Below are 23811 nucleotides of genomic sequence, written 5' to 3'. Positions count from 1 at the left end.
CAAGAATGTAAGTTTAGATGCCGGCCCATTTTTGGTGAACAACCTGGGTTGTTCTTCGATTGGTGGATAAATTCATCCACCAATAAAAGTGCTGTCCAGAGACTGAACAAAAAAAAAAAAGCTTGCCTTTTTCAAATAAAGATAGCAAGAGAACTAAGAAAAAGAAAACAAAAGAAAAAAATTGGGTTCAGTGTCCCTTTAAGTAATTATATAAACAGTGAGAAATAAACAATTGAATACACATTTAAAATTTTCCATGCAAGGTCAACTACCCGCTTAAAGGGACACTGAACCCAAATTTTTTCTTTCGCAATTCAGGTAGAGCATGCAATTTTAAGCAACTTTCTAATTTACTCCTATTATCAAATTTTCTTCATTCTCTTGGTATCTTTATTTGAAATGCACCCCAAGGCAGAACATGCAGTGATCTAAGATGTCATCGCAGAAAATGCATCATGTCTGCAGAAAGAACAGGGCACATGCAGGAACTGTATGAACTTTAACTTTGCAACGCTGCTCTACATTAGACTAATCTTAAAACAGAGCTGTAATCTGGCTGCACTGTGTAAGTGCATCCAGAGCAAAGTGCTGTTTGAAGTGAGCAGTCCATTAATTGTTGACTGGCTCTCAGATTTCTTCAAAGCTGCCTCTTAGCCTTTCCCAGTTTGTAAGACATTTGTATAAGCAATTCCCCTTTTTTTATTACTACATTTCTATGCTCGACCAAGAGAAAAGGAAACGAGTTTATTTACAATATATGTTTTTGTTGCAGCTAATTTGCGATGCAATTTTCAACTACTGCACTATATTATAAAATTTTAAAAATTGATTTATTCTCCAGTTAACCAACACATTGCAATTGAACTGGTGCTTTAGTGTAACTGCCTAATTTAAAATGGAATTTTATTTAAAGGGACAGTAAACCTTAAAAATAATGTTATATAATTCTGCACATAGTGCAGAATTATATAACATTATTTAAGTGCTATAGTTCTAAAAGCCTTTTTTACCTTTTAATATATAAAAATTATGGCGCTTTTACAGACCCGCTCTCTGCTGAGCGGGTCTGTAATATTTAGTCAGCGCATCGGGCCAGCTGTATAGTCACAGCCCGGCCCGACAGCGCCATAAGACTAAGTGCAGCTCGCTCTTCTAAAGGCTTTTAGAACTATAGCACTTAAAACAGAATTTATGCTTACCTGATAAATTACTTTCTCCAACGGTGTGTCCGGTCCACGGCGTCATCCTTACTTGTGGGAACCAATACCAAAGCTTTAGGACACGGATGAAGGGAGGGAGCAAATCAGGTTACCTAAACGGAAGGCACCACGGCTTGCAAAACCTTTCTCCCAAAAATAGCCTCCGAAGAAGCAAACATATCAAATTTGTAAAATTTGGCAAAAGTGTGCAGTGAAGACCAAGTCGCTGCCTTACATATCTGATCAACAGAAGCCTCATTCTTGAAGGCCCATGTGGAAGCCACAGCCCTAGTGGAGTGAGCTGTGATTCTTTCGGGAGGCTGCCGTCCGGCAGTCTCGTAAGCCAATCGGATGATGCTTTTAAGCCAAAAAGAAAGAGAGGTAGAAGTCGCTTTTTGACCTCTCCTTTTACCAGAATAGACAAACAGAGAAGATGTTTGTCTGAACTCTTTTGTAGCTTCTAAATAGAATTTTAGAGCACGGACTACGTCCAAATTGTGTAACAAACGTTCCTTCTTTGAAACTGGATTCGGACACAAAGAAGGTACAACTATCTCCTGGTTAATATTTTTGTTAGAAACAACCTTTGGAAGAAAACCAGGCTTAGTACGCAAAACCACCTTATCTGCATGGAACACCAGATAGGGCGGAGAACACTGCAGAGCAGATAACTCTTCTAGCAGAAGAAATAGCAACCAAAAACAAAACTTTCCAAGATAACAACTTGATATCTATGGAATGTAGAGGTTCAAACGGAACCCCTTGAAGAACTGAAAGAACTAGATTTAAACTCCAGGGAGGAGTCAAAGGTCTAAACAGGCTTGATCCTAACCAGAGCCTGAACAAATGCTTGAACATCTGGCACAGCTGCCAGTCGTTTGTGTAGTAAGACAGATAAAGCAGAAATCTGTCCCTTTAGAGAACTCGCAGATAATCCTTTATCCAAACCTTCTTGCAGAAAGGAAAGAATCTTAGGAATTTTTATCTTATTCCATGGGAATCCCTTGGATTCACACCAGCAGATATATCTTTTCCATATTTTATGGTAAATCTTTCTAGTTACCGGTTTTCTGGCCTGAACCAGAGTATCTATCACAGAATCTGAAAACCCACGCTTTGATAAAATCAAGCGTTCAATCTTCAAGCCGTCAGCTGGAGGGAGACCAGATTTGGATGTTCGAATGGACCCTGAACAAGAAGGTCCTGTCTCAAAGGTAGCTTCCATGGTGGAACCGATGACATATTCACCAGGTCTGCATACCAAGTCCTGCGTGGCCACGCAGGAGCTATCAAGATCACCGAGGCCCTCTCCTGTTTGATCCTGGCTACCAGCCTGGGAATGAGAGGAAACGGTGGAAACACATAAGCTAGGTTGAAGGTCCAAGGTGCTACTAGTGCATCCACTAGAGTCGCCTTGGGATCCCTGGATCTGGACCTGTAGCAAGGAACCTTGAAGTTCTGACGAGACGCCATCAGATCCATGTCTGGAATGCCCCATAATTGAGTCAACTGGGCAAAGATCTCCTGGGATGTGGATTGCAGATAGATGGCAGGAGTGATCCTCCGCCCATTGTATTATTTTGGTCACTTCTTTCATCGCCAGGGAACTCCTTGTTCCCCCCTGATGATTGATATACGCAACAGTCGTCATGTTGTCTGATTTTAATCTTATGAATCTGGCCTTTGCAAGCTGAGGCCAAGCCCTGAGAGCATTGAATATCGCTCTTAGTTCCAGAATGTTTATCGGGAGAAGAGACTCTTCCCAAGACCATAGTCCCTGAGCTTTCAGGGATTCCCAGCCCGCGCCCCAGCCCACTAGACTGGCGTCGGTCGTGACAATGACCCACTCTGGTCTGCGGAAGCTCATTCCCTGGGATAGGTGGCCCAGGGTTAGCCACCAACGGAGTGAGTCTCTGGTCTTCTGATCTACTTGAATCACTGGAGACAAGTCTGTATAGTCCCCATTCCACTGTTTCAGCATGCACAGTTGTAATGGTCTTAGATGAATTCGCGCAAAAGTAACTATGTCCATTGCTGCAACCATCAACCCTACTACTTCCATGCACTGAGCAATGGAAGGACGTGGAACAGAATGAAGAACTTGACAAGCGCTTAGAAGTTTTGACATCTGTCAGAAAAATCCTCATTTCTAAGGAATCTATTATTGTTCCCAAGAAGGGAACTCTTGTTGATGGAGACAGAGAACTTTATTCTATGTTCACCTTCCATCCGTGAGATCTGAGAAAGACCAGAACGATGTCTGTATGAGCCTTTGCTTTTGAAAGGGACGACGCCTGTATTAGAATGTCGTCCAAGTATGGTACTACTGCAATGCCCCTCGGTCTTAGAACCGCTAGAAGGGACCCGAGTACCTCTGTGAAAATCCTTGGAGCAGTGGCTAATCCGAATGGGAGGGCCACAAACTGGTAATGTTTGTCCAGAAAGGCGAACCTTAGGAACTGATGATGTTCTTTGTGGATAGGAATATGTAGCTACGCATCCTTTAGATCCACAGTAGTCATAAATTGACCTTCCTGGATAGTGGGTAGAATCGTTCGAATGGTTTCCATTTTGAACGATGGTACCCTGAGAAATTTGTTTAGGATCTTTAGATCCAGAATTGGTCTGAAGGTTCCCTCTTTTTTGGGAACTACGAACAGATTTGAGTAAAATCCCATTCCTTTCTCCCGTCATTGGAACTGGGTGTATCACTCCCATCTTCAACAGGTCTTCTACACAATGTAAGAACGCCTGTCTCTTTATTTGGTTTGAGGATAAGTGAGACATGTGGAACCTTCCCCTTGGGGGTAGTTCCTTGAATTCCAGAAGATAACCCTGAAAAACTATTTCTAGCGTCCAGGGATCCTGAACATCTCTTGCCCAAGCCTGAGCAAAGAGAGAGAGTCTGCCCCCCACTAGATCCGGTCCCGGATCGGGGGCTACTCCTTCATGCTGTTTTGTTAGCGGTAGCAGGCTTCTTGGTCTGCTTACCCTTGTTCCAGACTTGCATCGGTTTCCAGGCTGGTTTGGACTGTGAGGCATTACCCTCTTGCTTAGAGGATGCAGAATTAGAGGCCGGTCCGTTCCTGAAATTACGAAAGGAACGAAAATTAGACTTATTCTTGGCCTTGAAAGGCCTATCTTGTGGGAGGGCGTGGCCCTTTCCCCCAGTGATGTCTGAGATAATCTCTTTCAATTCTGGTCCAAAGAGAGTTTTACCCTTGAAGGGGATGTTAAGCAATTTTGTCTTGGATGATACATCCGCTGACCAAGACTTTAGCCAAAGCGCTCTGTGCGCCACAATTGCAAACCCTGAATTTTTCGCCGCTAATCTAGCTAATTACAAAGCGGCATCTAAAATAAAAGAGTTAGCCAACTTAAGTGCGTGAACTCTGTCCATAACCTCCTCATATGGAGTCTCTCTACTGAGCGACTTTTCTAGTTCCTCGAACCAGAACCACGCTGCTGTAGTGACAGGAACAATGCACGAAATGGGTTGTAGAAGGTAACCTTGCTGTACAAAAATCTTTTTAAGCAAACCCTCCAATTTTTTATCCATAGGATCTTTGAAAGCACAACTATCCTCGATAGGAATAGTAGTGCGCTTGTTTAGAGTAGAAACTGCCCCCTCGACCTTAGGGACTGTCTGCCATAAGTCCTTTCTGGGGTCGACCATAGGAAATAATTTCTTAAATATAGGAGGGGGAACAAAAGGTATGCCGGGCTTCTCCCACTCCTTATTCATTATGTCCGCCACCCTCTTGGGTATAGGAAAAGCGTCTGGGTGCACCGCAACCTCTAGGAACTTGTCCATCTTGCATAATTTTTCTGGAATGACCAAGTTGTCACAATCATCCAGAGTAGATAACACCTCCTTAAGCAGTGCGCGGAGATGTTCTAATTTAAATTTAAATGTCACAACATCAGGTTCAGCCTGTTGAGAAATTTTTCCTGAATCTGAAATTTCCCCATCTGACAAAACCTCCCTCATGGCCCCTTCAGATTGGTGTGAGGGTATGACAGAACAATTATCATCAGCGCCTTCCTGCTCTTCAGTGTTTAAAACAGAGCAATCGCGCTTTCTCTGATATGCAGGCATTTTGGATAAAATATTTGCTATGGAGTTATCCATTACATCCGTCAATTGTTGCATGGTAATAAGCATTGGCGCGCTAGAAGTACTAGGGGCCTCCTGCGTGGGCAAAACTGGTATAGACACAGAAGGAGATGATGTAGAACCATGTCTACTCCCTTCATCTGATGAATCATCTTGGGCAACTTCATTATCTGTGACAGTATTGTCCTTACATTGTTTGGACGCTATGGCACAATTATCACACAATTTTGAAGGGGGAGACACATTGACTTTCATACATATAGAACATAGCTTATCTGAAGGCACAGACATGTTAAACAGGCTTAAACTTGTCAATAAAGCACAAAAACCGTTTTAAAACAAAACCGTTACTGTCTCTTTAAATTTTAAACAGAGCACACTTTATTACTGAATATGTGAAAAAATATGAAGGAATTGTTCAAAATTTACCAAAATTTCACCACAGTGTCTTAAAGCATTACAAGTATTGCACACCAATTTTCAGAGCTTTAACCCTTAAAATAACGAAACCGGAGCCGGTTACAGATTTAACCCCTATACAGTCCCAGCTACAGCCTTTGCTGTGACTTTACCAAGCCCAGAGGGGAATACGATACCAAATGACGCCTTCTAGGAACTTTTCCAACTACTTTCAGGTCCTCACACATGCATCTGCATGTCTTGCTCTCAAAAACAACTGCGCAGTAATGGCGCGAAAATGAGGCTCAGCCTACAACTGGGAAGGCCCTTCCTGACTGGAAAAGGTGTCTAACATAGTGCCTGACGTTAAAAAACGTTCCCCAAGTTTATAAGTGTGAATTATCAGCATAAAAATGTATAAAATGTCCAAATAAAGCAATCGATTTAGCCCATAAAAGTGTCTACCAGTTTTATAGCCCATATTAAGCCCTTTATTCTGTTTGAGACTAAGAAAATGGCTTACCGGTCCCCATGAGGGGAAATGACAGCCTTCCAGCATTACACAGTCTTGTTAGAAATATGGCTAGTCATACCTTAAGCAGAAAAGTCTGCTGTTTCCCCCAACTGAAGTTACTTCATCTCAACAGTCCTATGTGGAAACAGCAATCGATTTTAGTTACTGTCTGCTAAAATCATCTTCCTCTCACAAACAGAAATCTTCATCTTTTTCTGTTTCAGAGTAAATAGTACATACCAGCACTATTTTAAAATAACAAACTCTTGATAGTAGAATAAAAAAACTACAACTAAACACCACATACTCTTAACCATCTCCGTGGAGATGTTGCCTGTGCAACGGCAAAGAGAATGACTGAGGTGGGCGGAGCCTAGGAGGGACTATATGGCCAGCTTTGCTGGGACTCTTTGCCATTTCCTGTTGGGGAAGAGATATTCCCACAAGTAAGGATGACGCCGTGGACCTGGCACACCAATGTTGGAGAAATAATGTTATATAATTCTGCACTATGTGCAGAATTATATAACATTATTTTTAAGGTTTACTGTCCCTTTAAAGATGACCTGCAGAAATTTTTTTACTAAAAAAAAGCTCATTGCAGAAAGTGAAAAAAACGTTCTGCCTCTGGGGAAATGCAAGAATGTAAGTTTAGATGCCGGCCCATTTTTGGTGAACACACTGTGCTGTTCTTGTCGATTGGTGGATAAATTCACCCACCAATAAACAAGTGCTTTCCATGTTTCTGAACCAATCAAATAAAGAAAGCTAGAGAACAAAGAAAAAATTGATAATAGGAGTAAATTAGAAAATTACATGCTCTATCTGAATCACGAAAGAAAAAATTTGGGTTCAGTGTCCCTTTAATGTGTAAAAACTAGCTATAAAAAGTAGGGAAGGCCTGCACTCTAACATCTGTGTACTTTTGAAAATTATATTATTAAGGTATATAAAAACTATTCTTTGTGTTAAAGTTTATTATTATTTTGTGTAAATGTGCCTGAATATCTATTGGAATGGACATAACTGCATCATACTGAAGAAGGTTTTATATTTAATCCAAACTGCAAAAGAATGAACCAATTACATATTGATCCACATTGAAATAAACATGATACGGTTCTAAACTTTAAATTCCATTTTTCTCAACCAAATCCCCCTAGAGATGTGTAGTTTAATGTGTTCGAGGACAGTAAACCCAAAACCTATCAAAACAAAATTTATGCGCACCTAATAAATTTCTATCCTAAGATATGGTGAGTCCATGGCGTCCTCAATTACTGTTGGGAATATCAATCCTGGCCAGCAGGAAGCAAAGCTGTTAAGTATCACTCCCCCTTCCCACAAACCCCAGTCATTCGACCAAAGGAAAATGGAGAAAAAGGAGCAACACAAGGTGTAGAGGTGCATGAGGTTTAGTAAAAAAAAACTGTTTTCGAATAAAGGGTGGGGCCGTGGACTCACCATACCCGGAAAGAAAGAAATTTATCAGGTAAGCATAAATTTTGTTTTCTTTCCTAAGATATGGTGAGTCCACGGCGTCCTCAATTACTGTTGGAAACCAATACCCAAGCTAAAGGACACGGAGGACTAATAAGGGACAAGACAAGTAGACCGAAACAGAAGGCACCACTGCTTGAAGAACCTTACTCCCAAAAGAAGCCTCACCTGAGGCAAAAGTATAAAATTCATAAAATTTGGACAAGTATGCAAAGAGAACCAAATTGCAGCCTTGCAAAACTTTTCCACAGAACCTTCATTTTTGAAAACCCAAGAAGAAGAAACAGGTCTAGTGGAATGAGCTGTCATTCTCTCAGGAGGCTGCTGTCCAGCAGTCTCATATGCCAAACGATTAATTATTTTCAACCAGAGAGAAAAAGAGAAGTAGCAGTAGCTTTCTGACGTTTACGTTTCCCAGAAAAACAAACAATGCAGAAGACAATGGGGAAAATCCTTAGTCGTCTGCAAATAGAATTTAAGAGCAGGCATAACATTAAGGTTGTGCAACAAACATTCCTTATGAGGAGGATTAGGACAGAGAGAAGGAACAACAATTTCCTGATAAATATTTCTATCCGAAACAACCTTAGGAAGAAAACCAAACTTGGTAAGAGGAACTGCCTTATCTGCATGAAAAATGAGATAAGGCGAATTGCACTGCAAAGCTGAGAGTTCCGAAACTCTCCGAGCAGAACAGATAGCAGTAAGAAACAAAACCTTCCAAGGTAACAACTTAATATCTATGGAATGCAGTGGCTCAAACGGAGCCTGTTGCAAAACTTTAAGAACAAGGTTAATGCTCCAAGGCGGAGCAACAGACTTAAACACAGGCCTGATTCTAACCAAGGCCTGACAAAAAGATTGCACATCTGGCACGTCCGCCAGACGCTTGTGCAGCAAAATGGATAGAGCAGAAATCTGACCCTTCAGAGTACTGACAGACAAACCCTTCTCCAGACCTTCCTGGAGAAAAGACAAAATTCTTGGAATCCTGACCCTACTTCAAGAGTAACCCCCATTTGATGGTTAACCTGGAGAACACCTCTGGATGGAGTTCTCACTCCCCGGGATGAAAAGTCTGTCTGCTCCTGGAATGTGGATGGCAGATAGAAAGCAATTGTGAGCTTCCGCACACTGAATAATTCGAGCCACCTCCTTCATGGCTAAGGAACTCCGAGTTCCTCCCTGGTGGTTGATGTAAGCCACTGAGGTTATGTTGTCTGACTGGAACCTGATAAACTAGGCTAAGGCCAGCTGGGGCCAAGCCATCAAGGCATTGAAGATCGCTGAACAGATTTTTAATTTGTAACCCTGGGATACTATGTCCATGGATCTGGGACATCTCGTATCCATGCTAGAGAAAACTGAAGAAGTCTGACCCCACTTGATCCAATCCCGGATCGGGGGCAACCCCTTCATGCCGACTTCTTAGATTGCTTCCCCTTGTTCCAAGACTGGCTGGTTTTCTAAGAAGGTTTGGACTGTTCCTACTTTGGCAGAGGATGGGAAAGACTTACCTTTGAAGTTACGAAAGGAACGAAAATTACTCCGATGTCCTTTCAGCCTATTCTTCCTATCTTGTGGCAGAAAGGACCCTTTACCACCGGTGATATCGGAAATAATTTCTGCCAAACCTGGTCCAAACAAGGTCTTACCTTTGTAAGGAATCGCCAAAAGCTTAGACAAAACATCTGCTGACCAAGATTTCCACCATAGCGCTATACGCGTCAATATAGCGAAACCAGATATTTTGGCTCCCAACTTAATGACCTGCAAAGAGGCATCAGTAATAAAGGAATTAGCTAACTTAAGGGCCTTAATCCTATCCTGGATCTCCTCCAAATGAGTCTCTGTTTGAAGAGACTCAGACAATGCGTCAAACCAATAAGCTTTCGCACTTGTCACGGTAGCGATACACACCGCAGGTTGCCATTGGAGACCTTGATGAATATACATCTTTTTCAAGTAAGCCTCCAGCTTCTTGTCCATTGGGTCATTGAAAGAGCAGCTATCATCAATAGTAGTTCTCTTAGTCAGAGTAGAAATTGCCCCTTCCACCTTGGGCACCATCTGCCATGACTCCTTAATGGAAAAGAAAAAGAAACATCTTTCTAAAAACCGGAGAAGGGGGAAAATGGAATTCCAGGTCTCTCCCATACCCGGGCAATAATCTCCGTAGCACGGTCTGGCACAGAAAACACCTCCACAGAGGAGGGAGCATCAAAGTATCTATTTAATTTGCTAGATTTCTTAGGGTTGACAATGACAGGAGTATTAGAATCGTCCAGGAAAGCTAAAACCTCCTTTAACAAAACATGAAGGTGTTCAAGCTGAAATCTGAAGGATACAACTTCAGCATCAGAAGGAATTATACTATCCGAATCTGAGATCTCACCCTCGGAAGCTACCGACGAATCTTCCTCTTCAGACTTATGAAAAAGAGCAACTTGGTTATTCGGGACTGGATCAGAAACCTTACTATCTGATTCTCTAATTTTCCTCTTGCGTCTTCCCTGTAGCATGGGAATGGCAGCTAATCCTCAGATTCTGCCGAGGATACCTGGGCAGCAATTTCTGCATGCAAAAGACTACTCCAGAAGATTGTGAGAAACCGCAGGGCACTGAATGTGACGTTGTTAAGGCTTGGGACATTTGAGGAGAAAGCTGCGGCATTGCCTGACCAGCATCAACCTGAGAGAGTGATGGCTCAGCAACAAAAAGTCTATTTTTATACATTAATGTTCTTTCAATACAAGAAGCACAAAAGGGCAAAGGAGGTTCGACTTGGTTATCTAGACAAAGATTGCATTCAGCTGGAGGCACAAACTCTTGGTCCATATTGCAATTAAAATGAACAGCACATACAACAGACTAAAAAAATATATATATATATTTTAACACTGTTCCTTTAAAAACATTTGTTCCAAAAATAATCAAAGCCTGTAAACAGGACTATGATATCTTTTAATTGCCCAATTTATTTGTATGTCAAATGCCAATACCTCCCTCTAAACTGAGCAATTAGACCAGGACAGAAACACCTCTACGCCTCAGTGTTATTACTGAGGTGCCTACCTGCCCCCTCTACACTTCGGAATAGAAAACGACTCTGTTCTCTGAACGTAGCAGCTCGGATGATCTCTGCAGAGGAATAACGTGATTTGCTATAAGCTGCGCCACAACAGTGAAAACCGTGCGCTTTTAGCAAGCAATATCACCTCAGAGAAGGATCCGCCTCTCTTCTGTATGTCAGAGGCGGTCCCGGCGACCATTAAACAAAATATCGATCGGAACTCTGTTCCGTTAAATGCCTTAGGAGATATTGTCTAATTCCTAAACTGAGACATGTAATTCACGCATCCGTTACCCTAATCGGATTCCCAGTGAATAAAATAAAACCTACTGAGCCACCAGTGATTCTAACCCACATTACTGAATCACTTCTCTGAGCCACAGTGCCTGCTCCCTGCCATTATGAGTCCTGTTTGTTAATACAGGAACGTAGTCCAAAATAAAGTGAAGTTTATTCTGCTTTAGTGACAGTTTTCTTTTTCCCACAAAAAACTGAAAATGGCACTTACCTGCACCTCTGGCTGTCCGGCAGGAGGACAGCTCACCCCATATGAGAGGAAGCCACTCCTCGCATAGACCGGTGAAAAAAAAAGAAAGGACAGAGTAAACCTACTCTGGCTTTCTATACAAAGGCAGCAACCAGTTAGGAAATCACAGTGAGGCCCACCTCACAAGTTCCTACTGCTTGAAAGCTACCATTGCCCTACTGAAGAGACTAACGTGGAGTACAGCTAGACCCAATCTTGAGAGGAAAGATCAGAGCAAACCTACTCTGGCTTTCAAAATAATAAAATCTTGATTGAATAAAAATCTTTTACAGACAGCAAAACTTCACTTCCTCCTTGCACTGAAGGCAAAGAGAATGACTGGCGTTTGTGGGAAGGGGAGTGATACTTAACAGCTTTGCTTCCTGCTGGCCAGGAGTGATATTCCCAACAGTAATTGAGGACGCCGTGGACTCACCATATCTTAGGAAAGAAATTTAATTTGGTTTTATTTTCCTGCCGAAAGGAGGAGCTAGGCAACAGTTTCCAGATATGAGAATAATCTAAATAAAATTGCAGCCAGAGTAACATTTTAGGAGCGCCCTAGTTTTCAGTATTTGCCAAGGCTTGGTCTTATATAGGGCTTGACAAAACCCAACTGTCAGGATGCTACCTCCATACAAACCTCCCACCCCCAGTCTTCTACATCCATAGAGCCCATTACCCACAGTCCAGTTTTATATGACTGCAATCACAGCAGATGGCCTGCAACATGTACTTTAGGTCACCCTTGGGAACTACAATTCTCAGTGTGCTGTAGCACTACGCATCACTCTCCATTCTGAGGACCCAACTCCCTGTCCAAACATACCATGTCCCTGTTATTAATTTTGAAGCCATACACAATAGTGCAATGAGACTCTGTGCAGGTGTAAGTCACAGCCATTTAAAAAAAAAAAGTGTATTATGCATCACATTACTAAATCTCTGCTAGACATTGAATTACACAGGAAGAGGGGCAAATAAAGGGGCATTTTACACTAGAGATTTTTCTTTGCATAAATGTTTTGTAGATGACCCCTTTATATAGCCCATCTTGGAGTGTTTTTGTAAAAATGTATAGGTTTTGCTTATTTTTAATAACATTGTGCTGATTTGCAGACTCCTAACCAAGCCCCAAAGTTTTAGATGTATACCGATATCTACAGACATCCTGTTTGTGTAATCTATCTTTTCATATGCAGGAGAGGAGGGTATTTGCACTTCTTGCTTTCCCAGCCCCTATCAGTGGGTGGCCAATCCTAACATCATCAAGAGTGCTAAACTGGGAGCTTCTAAGTAAGTTTTTAAAAAGGTGTTATCCTGGATTTTTATATCATTATTTGTGCATATTCTTCTTTATAATAGTGTCTATTATTAGATATGTTAAAAGGACTGTATACATTTTTTTTTTTCATTTAACTGCATGTAATAAAGTGGTACCGTTAATACTGTCCTTAATAGCTTGAAAGGTAGATTGGGAGGTAACCACCTCTGTCCAGCGGAATAGAAATCAGACGTTGATCTGTCTAAAGAAAGGCACAGTTTTTTTCTCTTAAAAAAAGGAATTATATTCCCATTACTGCATTGAGTCCTATGTTCGCTAAAAATGATATGCTATAATAAGGCTGAAACAATACATCATATTTCCAATAGAACAATGGAGAGGAGATGATCAACTCCAAACTTAGCAAAGGGATGTAATATATGTTATAAGGAAAGCATAGAAAGTGAGAAAAAGGGAAAAATGTTCTTCTCGAAATTCCTGAATCAACTAATTTGACCTTTATGGCGCAAATGAGTGAGCAGAGCTGTGTGCGATGGGACACATGTTGAATTGTGCCGAATATGAGGGGGCACACAGCTGATTGGTGCTGTATTATGCACTGCAGTAAGTTTTGGACAATCAATGGGGTTAAACAATGCTGCAAGTGCTATGTAGCAGCGCGTTATAAGGGACATAAAACTGCTCATCCTATTGGTTTTTCCTCCTGTGCCTGCAACTCTTCAGAGCTACTATTCTCTTATTTTAGTGTATATAATGATGTTATAAATAACAAATAATGCACTATAGTGTGAGAAAAATAAAATTTAAAAAAACTCAATGACACGCAGGTTTCATTCACATGGTGTGGGATATGCTAGACTTATATAAGCATTGGCAAAATATCCCATCTCTTGCTATCAAAGTTCCCAAAATGTGTGAACCCTTTAAAAGGACATGACATTTTTCTTTCATGATTCATATAGATCATACAATTTTAAAAAACTTTCCAATATAATTCTATCAAATTTGCTTCATTCTTTTGTTATCATTTGTCTAAGGGCCAGCAATGCACTACTGGGAGTAATCTGAAAAACTATTTTTAGCCAATGACATACATACAGGGAGTGCAGAATTATTAGGCAAGTTGTATTTTTGAGGATTAATTTTATTATTGAACAACAACCATGTTCTCAATGAACCCAAAAAACTCATTAATATCAAAGCTGAATATTTTTGGAAGTAGTTTTTAGTTTGTTTTTAGTTTTAGCTATTTTAGGGGGATATCTGTGTGTGCAGGTGACTATTACTGTGCATAATTATTAGGCAACTTAACAAAAAACAAATATATACCCATTTCAATTATTTATTTTTACCAGTGAAACCAATATAACATCTCAATATTCACAAATATACATTTCTGACATTTAAAAACAAAACAAAAACAAATCAGTGACCAATATAGCCACCTTTCTTTGCAAGGACACTCAAAAGCCTGCCATCCATGGATTCTGTCAGTGTTTTGATCTGTTCACCATCAACATTGCGTGCAGCAGCAACCACAGCCTCCCAGACACTGTTCAGAGAGGTGTACTGTTTTCCCTCCTTGTAAATCTCACATTTGATGATGGACCACAGGTTCTCAATGGGGTTCAGATCAGATGAACAAGGAGGCTATGTCATTAGATTTTCTTCTTTTATACCCTTTCTTGCCAGCCACGCTGTGGAGTACTTGGACGCGTGTGATGGAGCATTGTCCTGCATGAAAATCATGTTTTTCTTGAAGGATGCAGACTTCTTCCTGTACCACTGCTTGAAGAAGGTGTCTTCCAGAAACTGGCAGTAGGACTGGGAGTTGAGCTTGACTCCATCCTCAACCCGAAAAGGCCCCACAAGCTCATCTTTGATGATACCAGCCCAAACCAGTACTCCACCTCCACCTTGCTGGCGTCTGAGTCGGACTGGAGCTCTCTGCCCTTTACCAATCCAGCCACGGGCCCATCCATCTGGCCCATCAAGACTCGCTCTCATTTCATCAGTCCATAAAACCTTAGAAAAATTAGTCTTGAGATATTTCTTGGCCCAGTCTTGACGTTTCAGCTTGTGTGTCTTGTTCAGTGGTGGTCGTCTTTCAGCCTTTCTTACCTTGGCCATGTCTATGAGTATTGCACACCTTGTGCTTTTGGGCACTCCAGTGATGTTGCAGCTCTGAAATATGGCCAAACTGGTGGCAAGTGGCATCTTGGCAGCTGCACGCTTGACTTTTCTCAGTTCATGGGCAGTTATTTTGCGCCTTGGTTTTTCCACACGCTTCTTGCGACCCTGTTGACTATTTTGAATGAAACGCTTGATTGTTCGATGATCACGCTTCAGAAGCTTTGCAATTTTAAGAGTGCTGCATCCCTCTGCAAGATATCTCACTATTTTTTACTTTTCTGAGCCTGTCAAGTCCTTCTTTTGAGCCATTTTGCCAAAGGAAAGGAAGTTGCCTAATAATTATGCACACCTGATATAGGGTGTTGATGTCATTAGACCACACCCCTTCTCATTACAGAGATGCACATCACCTAATATGCTTAATTGGTAGTAGGCTTTCGAGCCTATACAGCTTGGAGTAAGACAACATGCATAACATTATTTAGATTTCTGGTTGCTGCATTGGTAAAGCTATTTTCAAGGTTAAACCAAAATTCATTAAAATTATGGGGGGAGATAAAAAAAAAACTGAAATTAAAATCCTCCAGGTTTCAAAATGAAATCAAATGTATCAAGAAAATTCTGGGTAAGATATGCAAATTCTCAGTTTTTTTGCTTCAAAATACTGTTTTAACACAGCTATCCTTTTAACAGGATTATGGCAGCAAACCAGAAATCACTCACTAATTTGCATACATTTCAGTTTTTTATCTCCCCCCATAATTTTAATGAATTTTGGTTTAACCTTGAAAATAGCTTTACCAATGCAGCAAACAGAAATCTATCTCCTACTGATGAGTTCCAAAAAGAACGAAACAGGCCGTCTAGTGAGTGATTTCTGGTTTGCTGCAATAATCATGTTAAAAGGATAGCTGTGTTAAAACAGTATTTTGAAGCAAAAAAACTGAGAATTTGCATACCTAAATTTGCATATCTTACCCAGAATTCTCTTGTGCATTGGTAACATTGTATACGAGGTATTTCTGGGAAAAAGCTATCCCTGTTTCACACGTTGGTGTCCCATGTGTAGCGTTGTCTTCGTGTTGTGACATCACATGCTGAGCCACACCAAGGAAGAGATTGGAGTACTCTGTGTAGTAAGGACCATATGCTGTGGGTCTATATGTTTGATACTTATTACACTTGTAAGTGCAGTTTAATTATTTAACTTGTGTAGATTTTACTATGTGAAGAGTCCACTGGTTGTGTTAGCGCTCCCATCTGCTGTAGATCTTCTATGTAACTCCCAGTAGTGCATTGCTGCTCCTGAGCCTACCTATGTATGCTTTTCAGCAAAGGATATCAACAGAACAAAACAAATTTGATAATGGAAGTAAATAAGACAGTTTAAAATTGGGTGATCTATATGAATAATGAAAGAGAAAAAAAAATGTGTACATGCCCCTTTTATCACAAAACCTACTTTATTTCAAGAGCATTTATATGCTCCGCCACATGGGATTAAGGAATCAACTACAGTTTATTACTTTTATTATTTGGTAACTATTTGCTTTCCCTTTTTCTTTCAATGGGATCTATTCTGGTGAAGAATTGGAATATTAGCAGATATATATAGATATATAGATCACATTCTCTTATTTTAAACCTTTTCAGTTGGCAGTTTGTGAGGCCCTGCATTTATTGTTGCACTCTGTAACAGAAACGGTGAGCATTCACAGATCAGTGACATTTCCAGGTTTTCTACGGTTGTATTGTATGCTTTGAGATATCACACACACACAAAAAACAGATTGGGGTTTTACACACAGCTTTTATAAATCGCTTAAAACTTGCTTAACATAGATAAAAAGACCTGTATAATAGAGCAATGCAGCCACTTAAAAAAGTTAAAGGGATACTAAACCCACATTTTTTTCTTTCATGATTTCAGATAGAACATGCAATTTTAATAAACTTTCTAAGTTACTCCTATTATCTCTTGCTATCTTTATTTGAAAAGCTATCTTTATTTGAAAAACAGGAATGTAAAGGAGTCAGCCCATTTTAGGTTCAGCACCCTGGATAGCGCTTGCTTATTGGTGGCTACATTTAGCCACTAATCAGCAAGCGCTACCCAGGTGCTGAATAAAAAAAGGGCCGGCTCCTGAGCTTTACATTCTTGGTTTTCAAATAAAGATGGCAAGAGAAAAGACAAATTGATAATAGGAGTAATTAGAAAGTTGCTTAAAAATGCATGTTCTATCTGGATCAAGAAAGAATAAAAAATGTGGGTTTAGTATCCCTTTAAGCTCATGCTCTGTATCATGCAAACTAATCAAAAGTACGCAATACAGCTCTCAAAAAGCCAGCTATGTAACCGATATGTGAATGTGAAGTGATTCTGTCACAGAATGCAATACCACCTAAGATTCAAGATGGTGGCACTCAGTATAAAGGCGTGGAACTTAACCAATAGGTACAAGTAAGGGGTTAAAATAAGACAACACGTTAGGAGATACCTGCAAGCACAAGTGGAAAAACATTAGCATAGTGAATAGTTGTGCTCAGTAGTTTTATGTCCCATTAAACACAGCTTTCCTTGTCTTAGTATTACTTGGTGGTTAGTCTATAAGCCAAATATTAGTTTACTAGTCCCCCCCTCTCTTTTGAGCTCTCTCCCCCCCCTCTCTTTTGTGCTCTCTCTCCCACCCCTCTCTCCCCCTCCCCCTCTCTTTTGCTCTCTCGCCCCCATCCCTCCTCTCTTTTGCTCTCTCGCCCCCATCCCTCCTCTCTTTTGCTCTCTCGCCCCCATCCCTCCTCTCTTTTGCTCTCTCGCCCCCATCCCTCCTCTCTTTTGCTCTCTCGCCCCCATCCCTCCTCTCTTTTGCTCTCTCGCCCCCATCCCTCCTCTCTTTTGCTCTCTCGCCCCCATCCCTCCTCTCTTTTGCTCTCTCGCCCCCATCCCTCCTCTCTTTTGCTCTCTCGCCCCCATCCCTCCTCTCTTTTGCTCTCTCGCCCCCATCCCTCCTCTCTTTTGCTCTCTCGCCCCCATCCCTCCTCTCTTTTGCTCTCTCGCCCCCATCCCTCCTCTCTTTTGCTCTCTCGCCCCCATCCCTCCTCTCTTTTGCTCTCTCGCCCCCATCCCTCCTCTCTTTTGCTCTCTCGCCCCCATCCCTCCTCTCTTTTGCTCTCTCGCCCCCATCCCTCCTCTCTTTTGCTCTCTCGCCCCCATCCCTCCTCTCTTTTGCTCTCTCGCCCCCATCCCTCCTCTCTTTTGCTCTCTCGCCCCCATCCCTCCTCTCTTTTGCTCTCTCGCCCCCATCCCTCCTCTCTTTTGCTCTCTCGCCCCCATCCCTCCTCTCTTTTGCTCTCTCGCCCCCATCCCTCCTCTCTTTTGCTCTCTCGCCCCCATCCCTCCTCTCTTTTGCTCTCTCGCCCCCATCCCTCCTCTCTTTTGCTCTCTCGCCCCCATCCCTCCTCTCTTTTGCTCTCTCGCCCCCATCCCTCCTCTCTTTTGCTCTCTCGCCCCCATCCCTCCTCTCTTTTGCTCTCTCGCCCCCATCCCTCCTCTCTTTTGCTCTCTCGCCCCCATCCCTCCTCTCTTTTGCTCTCTCGCCCCCATCCCTCCTCTCTTTTGCTCTCTCGCCCCCATCCCTCCTCTCTTTTGCTCTCTCGCCCCCATCCCTCCTCTCTTTTGCTCTCTCGCCCCCATCCCTCCTCTCTTTTGCTCTCTCGCCCCCATCCCTCCTCTCTTTTGCTCTCTCGCCCCCATCCCTCCTCTCTTTTGCTCTCTCGCCCCCATCCCTCCTCTCTTTTGCTCTCTCGCCCCCATCCCTCCTCTCTTTTGCTCTCTCGCCCCCATCCCTCCTCTCTTTTGCTCTCTCGCCCCCATCCCTCCTCTCTTTTGCTCTCTCGCCCCCTCCCTCCTCTCTTTTGCTCTCTCGCCCCCTCCCTCCTCTCTTTTGCTCTCTCGCCCCCTCCCTCCTCTCTTTTGCTCTCTCGCCCCCTCCCTCCTCTCTTTTGCTCTCTCTCCCCCTCCCTCCTCTCTTTTGCTCTCTCTCCCCCTCCCTCCTCTCTTTTGCTCTCTCTCCCCCTCCCTCCTCTCTTTTGCTCTCTCTCCCCCTCCCTCCTCTCTTTTGCTCTCTCTCCCCCTCCCTCCTCTCTTTTGCTCTCTCTCCCCCTCCCTCCTCTCTTTTGCTCTCTCTCCCCCTCCCTCCTCTCTTTTGCTCTCTCTCCCCCTCCCTCCTCTCTTTTGCTCTCTCTCCCCCTCCCTCCTCGCTTTTGCTCTCTCTCCCCCTCCCTCCTCTCTTTTGCTCTCTCTCCCCCCTCTCTCCTGTTGGCCACGCCCCTCCCACAAGGCCACACTCCTCACCACGCCCCCACCAGGCAGCTTCCGCACTCCTCTGCTGCTCAAGGCCAGGTATGTTTGTCCTCTGCAGTCTCTACTGCGCATGACCGCATCTGACAAATATACCTGGCGTTTTATTATATAGGATGCACTTTTACTTTCTCAATTTTTAAAAAAAAAAAAAAAAAAAAAAAAAAAAGCAGATACTAAGAGGCCTTTTGATTATGCATTTTTAGGGACATAAACATTGAATTATCCATAAAATATTACTTATAATGCATTTGTGAAAAGTTTTTTCTAATTTATACATTAAAGGGACACTAAACCAAAAAATTATTTCATGATTCATGTAGAGAATACAATTTTAAACAACATTCCAATTTACTTCTATTATCTAATTTGCGTCATTCTTTAGATAGCCTTTGCTGAAGAAATAGCAATGCACATGGGTGAGCCAATCACACGAGGCATCTATTTGCAGTCACCAATCAGCAACTACTAAGCCTATCTAAAAATGATTTTCAGCAAAGGATATCAAGAGAATAAAGCAACATAATAAATGTTATTTAGAAAGTTGTTTAAAATTGCATTCTCTTTCTAAATCTAGAAAGAAAAAATTTGGGTTTAATGTCCCTTTAACTGAAACCACAGATTCCAGCACTCAGAAACTGCTTGAGATAAGAGCCCCAAACTCCAAAACAATACAAATGTATCCAAATAAAAACATAATTTATATCTTACCTGATAAATCAATTTATTTTATAGTGGCGAGAGTCCACAAGCAGTTACGTATGGGATATACATCCCTACCAGGAGGCAAAGTTTCCCCACCTCATACCTTTTCACGTATAGCGAAGTGACGCATTGTTTAGAAGGCGTAAAAGCCAAAATTGAGGAGCAGGAAAAAAAGATAAGCTAAACAAAAGTGAACCCCAAACAGGTGGGGGCTCGTGGACTCTCACCACCATGAAATAAATTAAAGATATAAATTATGTTGTCTTTCATATACGTGGTGAGAATTCAAGAGCTATTACATATAGGATATAATACCCAAGATGTGGAAGTCCACGAGTAACAATAAAGGGAGGGATAAAATAAAAAAAAGCTTTTTTTACTGAGAAATTAAATCCATTACCCAAAATGATGTCTTTTATGACCAAACAATATACAGTATCCCACAAAAGTGAGTACACCCCTCACATTTGTTAATATTTTATTATATCTTTTCATGTGACAACACTGAAGAAATTACACTTTACTACAATGTAAAGCAACGAGTGTACAGCCTGTATAACAGTGTAAATTTGCTGTCCCCTCAAAATAACTCAACACACAGCCATTAATGTCTAAACCGTTGGTAACAAAAGTGCAAGAGCTCTAACAACATCATTCTTTGGATGTTGTTAGAGCATTGATGCTACTAAGGATGTCAGACAGATCTGATTCTATTTGTTTAGCCTCTTAGTTAAAACTTTTATGATTCACAGAGATTATTTGGAGGCAGATCAGCCTCCGTCAGAGAATTACAGCTCATTCGACTAGATCGGTTGCCACGTCTTGGGCTTTCAAGAATTAGGCTTCAGATCAAATTTGCAAAGCGACCACTTTGTCTTCTCTGCATACCTTTACTAAAATGTACCATTTTTATGTTTTTTCTTCGGCATAAGCAGCCTTTGGTAGAAGAGTCCTTCAGGCAGTTATCTCAGTTTTATAATTGTGCCTATACAGTATCCCAAAAGAAAAAAAAATGGGTTCAGTGTCCCTTTAAGTCTCCAAGGAGTAGAAATAAGCCTAATAGGTTTAATCCGAATTAAAGCCTGAACAAAACAATGAACATCAGGAAGGTTAGCAATCTTTCTATGAAATACAGAAAGAGCAGAGATTTGTCATTTCAAAGTAATGCCAGCTAAACCTTTACCTAAACCATTCTGCAAAAACTGAAGAATCCTAGGAATTCTAAAAGAATGTCAAGAGTAAGCATGGCTGATACACCATGAGATATAGGTTTTCCAAACTTTGTGTAAATTTTCCTAGAAACAGTGTTGCAAGCCTGAATCAGAGTGTTAAGAGGTTAATTTCCATGCCATTAAGTGTAGAGATTTAAGATCTGGGTGGAAGAAGGGACCTTGAGACAGAAGGTCTAGCCTTAGAGGAAAAAGCCATGGTGGGCAACTGAACATTCAGAGCAGGTCCACATACTAAAATGTTGTGTGGCCACACTGGGACTATTAGGATTACAAAATACTTTTCTATTTTTATCTTGGAAATCACTCGGGAGAGTACGAACAGAGGGGGAATTATATAAGCTGGCTGAAAACTACTAGAGCATCCAACACCTCTGCCTGAGGATACCTGGACAGTGCAAGGTATCTGGGAAGTTAATTGTTCAAACTACAGGTGAAACTCGAAAAATTAGAATATCGTTCAAAAGTTCATTTTTTTCACTAATGCAATTTAAAAAGTGAAACTAATATATGAGATAGATTCATCACATGCAAAGCAAGATAGTTCAAGCCGTGATTTGTCATAATTGTGATGATTATGGCTTACAGCTCATGAAATCCACAATCTCAGAAAATTAGAATATTGTGAAAAGGTGAAATATTCTAGACTGAAAGTGTCCCACTCTAATCAGCTAATTAAGCCATAACAACTGCAAAGGGTTCCTGAGCCTTTAAATGGTCTCTCAGTCTGGTTCAGTAGGAATCACAATCATGGGAAAGACTGCTGACCTGACAGTTGTGCAGAAAACCATCATTGACACCCTCCATAAGGAGGGAAAGCGTCAAAAGGTAATTGCAGAAGAAGTTGGATGTTCCCAAAGTGCTGTATCAAAGCACATTAATAGAAAGTTATGTGGAAGGGAGAAGTGTGGAGGAAAAAGGTGCACAAGCAGCAGGGATGACCGCAGCCTGGAGAGGATTGTCAGGAAAGGCCATTAAAAAGTGTTGGGGGCTTTCACAAGGAGTGGACTGAGGCTGGAGTCAGTGCATCAAGAGCCACCACACACAGATGGATCCTGGACATGGGCTTCAAATGTCGTATTCCTCTTGTCAAGCCACTGCTGAACAAACAAACGTCAGAAGCGTCTTACCTGGTCCAAAGTCCTCTTTTCTGATGAGAGCAAATTGTGCATCTCATTTGGAAACCAAGGACCCAGAGTATGGAGGAAGAATGGAGAGGCATACACTGCAAGATGCTTTAAGTCCAGTGTGAAGTTTCCACAGTCTGTGTTGATTTGGGGAGCCATGTCATCTGCTGGTGTTGGTCAACTGTGCTTCATTAAGTCCAGGGTCAACGCAGCTGTCTACAAGGAGATTTTGGAGCACTTCATGCTTCCTTCCACAGACAAGCTCTATGGGGATGCTGACTTCATTTTCCAGCAGGACTTGGCACCTGCCCACACTGCCAAAAGCACCAAAACCTGGTTCAATGACCGTGGAATTACTGTGCTTCATTGGCCAGCAAACTCGCCTGACCTGAACCCCGTAGCGAATCTATGGGGCATTGCCAAGAGAAAGATGAGAGACATGAGACCGAACAATGCAGAAGAGCTGAAGGCCGCTATTGAAGCATCCTGGTCTTCCATAACACCTCAGCAGTGCCACAGGCTGATAGCTTCCATGCCACGCCGCATTGAGGCAGTAATTGCTGCAAAACGGGCCCAAACCAAGTACATACAGTATGTATGCTTATACTTCTCAGAGGTCCGATATTGTTCTATGTACAATCCTTGTTTTATTGATTGCATGTAATATTCTAGTTTTCTGAGATTGTAGATTTGGGGTTTTCATGAGCTGTAAGCCATAATCATCACAATTATGACAAATCGCGGCTTGAACTATCTTGCTTTGCATGTAATGAGTCTCTCTCATATATTAGTTTCACCTTTTAAGTTGCATTAGTAAAATAAATGAACTTTTGCACGATATTCTAATTTTTCGAGTTTCACCTGTAGAGGCCATCAGATCTATTTCTGGAAGGCCCAAGTGTTGTACAATCAGAACACATCTGGGTGGAGAGACCACTCTCCTGGATTTAGGAACTGACAACTAAGGTAGTCTGCCTCCCAATTGTCGACACCTGGGATGTGAATCGCAGTGATGAGGCAGGAATTTGGATCTGCCCAAGAAAGGATTCACAATACTTCTAACTTGGATAGGGAACTGCGAGTTCCCCCTTGATGATTGACATAAGCTACTGCTGTAATATTGTCTGTCTGAAAATGGAAATAAGGCTCCATTTTCAATAGAGGCCAAGCCTGAAGGGCTCTGGAGAGTGCACAGGGTTCCAAAACATTGATTGGTAACCTCGCCTAATGATGATTCCAAATTCCTTGTGCTGTCAAAGACCCCCAAAAAGCTCCCCAACCTGAAAAACTTGCATCTGTGGTGATCACAGACCAGGTAGGACGAGCAAAAGAAGCCCCCTGAACATTAGGCAGGGGATTCAACCACCAAGTCAGAGATAGGTGCTTGTTGGAATCTAAGAATATCTGTTGGGATATCCGAGTATAATACTTCCACCACTAACGCAGCATACAAAGCTGAAGAAGCCTCTCATAAAATCGAGCAAATGGAATTGTGTCCGAAGCTGCAATCATGAGACCTAATAATTCCATACACAGAGCCACTGAAGGAAAATGATTGAATGTTCAGACAAGCTGATATCAATTTTGTGTGTCTCTTTTCTATCAGGGAAGGAGTCATGGATACTGAATCTATCTGGAAACCTAAAA

The 23811-nt window shown here is 41.8% G+C and overlaps 1 protein-coding gene across 1 annotated transcript in view; it reads right to left on the bottom strand.

The window, feature by feature from the left end:
* EDC3 (enhancer of mRNA decapping 3) overlaps positions 1 to 23811 on the bottom strand; it is a 439215-nt gene that overhangs the window by 408924 nt on the left and 6480 nt on the right.

This window comes from Bombina bombina, chromosome 6, assembly GCF_027579735.1.
Source record: "Bombina bombina isolate aBomBom1 chromosome 6, aBomBom1.pri, whole genome shotgun sequence".
NCBI classification, from domain to species: Eukaryota; Metazoa; Chordata; class Amphibia; order Anura; family Bombinatoridae; genus Bombina; species Bombina bombina.
The sequence above is the reverse complement of the archived record's forward strand: the minus strand, read 5'-3'. Positions and strand labels throughout refer to the sequence as shown.